Raw genomic sequence first — 5713 nt, forward strand, 5'->3', positions numbered from 1 at the left:
GGTAGCTGGGACAGCTTATTAGTTCAGGGAATACTCCTGTGGTTAGTCAGAAGTGTTTAAATTGTCCTAGGTTAGGTAGAGAGACATTGGCTGAGGGTAAAACCCAATAATCCAAGCTGCTGGTCTAGTTCTTTCACAAATGACACTGCCTCGCTTGTCCTGAATTCTCTTTAAATAACTAAAATTTATTTCCCTTTTGACTACCTCCTCACAAAGGGGCTGCTGTTCTCTTCCATTCTGTCACTCCCAGAAATACCAACACAAGAAAGCTTCATCAGCAACTCGGGTCACAGTGTCAGACAAAGCTTATTGTCTGGGTTGGTGATTTTGTTCCAGGAAGAGAGCTCTTAAAATAATACCAAAAAACACCAAAATGCAGAGCTGGACTCACTCATTTCCAAACCTTTCACCATTCTATTTCATATACCCGTCTCACCGAATCACTCATTTTCAAAATCTCTGGGACACCTTAGTCACTACCCAGTTTTGTGGGTAGAGATAATGACTGGAACGGAACACGAGCAGAGAGTTGATTTTAAGTAAGGAAATGGGGTCAGTGAGAGGTTAAGTGGCCGGCCTGAGGTCAGATAGCAAGCTGGTGACTCAACTTTGCAGCTCCTGGATCTGAGGCCTGCAAAGAAAGCCAGAGCCCATTTCCTCTCGATAAGTTAACTGCCCCATATCTGCGGTCTGTCGTAAGCTTTTAAGAGCCACATTCCTTTTGTGACTGCAGACCTGAGCTCCTACGACTTTCACCAGAGTCTGGAAAATACTTTCAAGGTCAGACTGTGGTATATAGAGGACAGATTAGCACTTTATTTGCCACTGAGAGTCATTATGCATTTCAGAGGACTTCCCATCGTTTTGGTGTCTTATGATCTCCATCCAGGACCCATTCGTAACAACCAGCCTATAGAACAGATGGCCCATGTCTCAGAAATGACCACGACACGTGTTTATGGAGTGCTTACTATGCGTCAGGCGCTCTGTGAAGTGTTTTACATGGATTATCTCATTTAATCCTGGCGAGGACCTTGTTGGGTAGGCTCATTTATAGCCCTTTTTACTGATGAGGACGTTGAGGCTTTTCAGGGGTTAAGTACCTAGCTCAAGTTGACCCTGGTAGAAAATGGCCACGTAAGGGTTATGAACCCAGTTTTGCAGGACTCAGAGGCCACTATGCAATACAAAATTCCTGTACTCCCATACTGACATTTTCCCTGTACTTCTATTATGTCAGTATTTTTATTCATTAAAATTTTGTGTAGGTATAATTTTCATCCCAGCTTTAGGTAAGTGGTCTGACTAGAAACAAAAAGAAAAACAAACCAACAAAACACACAGATCTTAACAGTGAAGCTAATTGCCCTACCAAACAGGTCACGCATCTCTCCTTGTGCTGGTGCTTGGAGAACTTAGTTACACATACCTCAGAAAGTAACATTTTCCAAACTCAAAGGGGGAAAATAAAACTATTTGAAAGTAGAAGTCTATGTGAAAATTCATGACGTACAGCGGCCCTGCCCCAGTCTTTCTGGGCCTTCTTCCAATATTCTTTGTTTTCTGGAAAACACGACCCAGCAAACCAAAAAAAGATGATGGAATAGACGTGTACGAAAGTTTTGACTTCAAAAGTCTGAACCTAAAAGTGGAGTTACATGTGGGTTCACTGGACAAGCATCTATCTCTTTGGAATCAGATGAATCAGAAAGGTACAACTTACCACTTGTTGGCAGGAGAAGGGAGAGAACCGAGAGCTCAGAAAGCTGCCGCTGCGCCGCCAGCTTCGGGAGGAGCGGGAGCCTCCGGTCATGTCCCTCCCCCACAACACCCCCCCCCCTCCCACCGCGTCTCCTGCATGCCCCGCCCCCGCGGCTCCTGCCCCTCCCACTCCCCCACTCCCGCAGGGCTCCTCTAACGTCCATCCCCATCCCCGCCCCCCCCCCCCTGCACCCTCCCCCACGTGGCTGCTGCAAAGTCCACCCCTCTCCCCGCGACTCTTGCCCCCCCCAACTCCTGCAGGCCCTCTCCCCCCCTCCCGTGGCTCCTGCGCCCTTTCGGTTCTTCCTCAGTCCGCAGCCTGTTAGGCCTGGTGGATCGCTCTGAAGTTCTGGGCTGACAGAGTCATGCCTCGGTCGAGGATATTAAGGCATATAGGAAACTGGCACTGAAGTGGCGTCCTGATAAAATTTCCTGAGAATAAACAGGAAGTGGAGAGAAAACCGAAACAAGTAGCTGAGGCGTATGAGGTGTTATCAGATTCGGGACATCTAGGATAAATCCGGCAAAGAAGGATTAGGTGGAGGTGCAGGTCGTTTTGACAGTCCCTTTGAGTTTGGCTTCACCTATCACAACCCAGACCACGTCTTCAGGACATTTTTTGGCTTAAGGGACCCATTTTCATTTGGCTTCTTCAAAGACCCGTTTGGGGACTTTTTTGGTGGGGGGGGGGGATCAAAGGGGTCCTTGCAGAAGCAGGAGCTGAAGCAAAGGTTGTTTTCCTCTGCCTTTGGTGGATTTCCATCTTTTGGAGGAGGATATTCTTCATTGATACAGGATTTACTTGCTTCGGTTCATCAGGTCACCGGGTTGGGATGGGGATCATTTCATTTTCTTCCATGGCCTTTGGTGGTAGTGGGATGGGTAACCTCAAATCTACATCACCTTGTACTAAAATTGTTAATGGCAGAAAAATCACTACAAACAGCATTGTCGAGAATGGTCAAGAAAGAGTACAAGTTGAAGATGGTCAGATTAAAGTCCTTAATGATAAATGGTAAGCAGCAGCTGCCACACTTAGATAACAAATGATTAAGTGCGTGCATGTAACAGAAAGTTGATTATACCCAGCACCATTTGAGGATTAACAGAACTCTTTTCTTTTTCTTTTCTTTCTTTTTTTTTTTTTTTGAAGATTTCCGAGGAGCTCAGCTTTCAGTGTAACTGTACCTGTATTTATGCACAGCTCATCCAAGCCCTATTTATTATAGACTTGAGTTTGTTGTTGGAGCACCATAATAGTGCCTTTTTTTTTTTGTCGTTAAAATTGTTGTGGGGCGCCTGGGTGGTTCAGTGGGTTAAAGCATCAGAGTCTTGATTTTGGCTCAGGTCTTGATTTCACAGTTCACAGTTTGGAGCCTGGAACTGGGCTCAGTGCTGACAGTGTGGAACCTGCTTGGGTTCCCTCCCTCTCTCCCTCTCTCTCTGCCCCTCCCCTGCTCTTGCTTGCTCTGTCTCAAAAATAAATAAACTTAAAAAAAGTAAAATTGTTGTCAATCTCTGTACGCACTTTGCTTGTTTATTGAACACAATCCAAAGTGACTGGCTCTTTCATACACTAACACCAGTGTGGAACTGCGTTTGCGTTGTGTTTGAAACGAGCCAAGTAGAGTCAGCCTGCTGTGAAGTTAACGTTGCCAGAATGAATCTTCCTCAAAATAAATTTCAATTTTTTTTCTGTATTTAGTAGTGAGAGATATTAGTGCATTAATGGTAATATGTCTCTCATTTAATATACATTGAGGATGTTTTTTAGTTGTGCACAAATACTGGCATCTTATTCAGTTTTGCCAATTGTTTCAAATATGTAATGTTAAGCGTGGGTTTAAAATGTTAAGCTGGTAAACTGTGTCTTTATCAGTTGATTAAAAAAAAAGAAAAAGAAAAGAAATGCAAAAGTGTTTGGTGGATTCTTTCCTGAGCGGTAGAGCCTAAAAAAAAAAAAAAAAAAAAAAAAAAAAAAGAAAGGTACAACTTAGATTTTCTTTTGTTTTAGGTGGCAAAACGTCACCTTGAAAACTGATAGTTAGATATTTTATTTTACATTTTATCTTGGGAGGGGAGGGGCAGAGAGAGAGGGAGAGAGAGAGAATCCCAAGCAGATTTCACGAACCGTGACGTCATGACCTGAGCTGAACAAAATCGAGTCAGATGCTTAGCTGACTGAGCCACCAAGGTGTCCCTGAGAGTTACAGATTTTAAATTGAGTTAAAATTTTAGTTAGAAATGGTTTTATTAAATAATGTATAGGAAAAATCACGTATATGTGTGTGTGTATGGACATGTATGTGAAGCTTTGGAGCATTGGTAGATTTTAGAGTCCATTTAACCCAGTCTCATCAAGTCATCTACAAATGCAAGAGGGAGGGACCAAGAAAAAAATGCAAAGAATACATGGGGGTAGGTTGTCATTTTTCAAGATAGGACTATTTTGGACTTTTAAAATAGCTCACCCTATGAATTTGCTGGGATATAAAATGTGGAAGGGATAACCCCAGGGCATCTTTCTTAAGACAAGATGGCTAAAGCAAAAATGAGAAGTGCAGGTAAGTGAAAAGGAGGAAATAGGAGTCCTTGACAGTCCTACCACCCAGAATAGCCACTTTAACAGCTTGGAGTATGTCCTTGCAGGACCCCCTCATCCATGTGTACACACACAAGCATGCACACATTTGGACCATCTTACGTGGAATTTTATAACATACTTTTCCCACTTAGTTGTAAACCATGTCTATGATATTTAACGTCCATAAGTCTTTTTTACATGCTGTAGTTGGACACTTAAAATTGTTTTCGATATTCTGCTACTAGAGCAACTCTGGAAGAACTTTTCCTTTTAGAAAAAATTTGAACTTACCCCTAATTATTTTCTTGGGTTAAGTTCCTATTTTTATAACTTCTGGCTCAAAGCGAATGCAGGTTTGGAGACTTTTGAAACAGCCTGTAGTGTTCTCCAGTTTACGTCCAATTTACACTGTGATTATTGGTATATATGGGCCATGGTTAGTTTGGAAGGTCTGAAGAAGTATTTTTAGTGCCAACTGTGACTGTGTTGCAAATCATAAATATTAGAACTAATGTTTGTTGTGTGGTTAGCTTAGAATAAAATATCGTAGAGGTCAATACATGGCATATATTATTATGACTATAATTATTATCATTGAAATCCAGGACTTTTTAGAGGTCTAATTGAATGTCATGCAAATTATTTGACTGCTGGCCTTTCTAAGTGCTGAACATGTGGCAAACTTAGATATCATTAAAATATGATATTTGAAGAACTTCTGAAAAAATTGACATATATGCAAAGCAGATGCTTTATACTGATAAGTTTTGCACTTGAAATGCTGGGCCACAAGGATAAGACTAATGTCTTTGAGAATATGTGGATGTTTTGAACAAAGAAGCATATATTTAAAGAAAAAAATTCCTCAGATGGTTTCAGTAGTTAATTTTTAGTGGGGAATTCTTTCCTAATGGTGCTTGAATTATTTAACCCTCTTCGTTTATGGAATTATTATATGATATACTGAGTTGTATTTTAATTATAGAATTTGCATCTTTGCTCTTTTCTTTTAATGAAATCAGTAATTATTGGACAAGGGTCTACGTTATTAACGTTAAATTTTTTTGACCTTATTAACATATATCTTTGTTTAAAATAGTGTTTAAATTTTGTTGACTTTTTCCCAGTCATCTCAATGGACAAGAAAAATACATGTAGTGAGGTTAGCATTATGTAGAGTTTCTTCAATATATCTAACTTCTTGTTTTAATCAAGTTTATTTTTATTTTGAGAGAGGGGGGAGGGGCAGAGATAGAGGAGAGGGAGAGAATCCCAAGCAGGCTCCATGCTGTCAGTGCAGAGCCCGATGTGGGGCTCTATCCCATGAACCATGAGATCATGACCTAGCTGAAATCAAGAATTGAATGC

At 41.3% G+C, this 5713-nt stretch overlaps 1 pseudogene; it reads left to right on the forward strand.

Annotated features, from left to right (window-relative positions):
* Positions 1 to 1504: 1504 nt before the first annotated feature.
* LOC101099730 lies at positions 1505 to 2811 on the forward strand (annotated as a pseudogene).
* Positions 2812 to 5713: the final 2902 nt, after the last annotated feature.

The sequence above is a fragment of the Felis catus genome, chromosome B4 (genome assembly GCF_018350175.1).
Source record: "Felis catus isolate Fca126 chromosome B4, F.catus_Fca126_mat1.0, whole genome shotgun sequence".
In the NCBI taxonomy this organism is placed as follows: Eukaryota; Metazoa; Chordata; class Mammalia; order Carnivora; family Felidae; genus Felis; species Felis catus.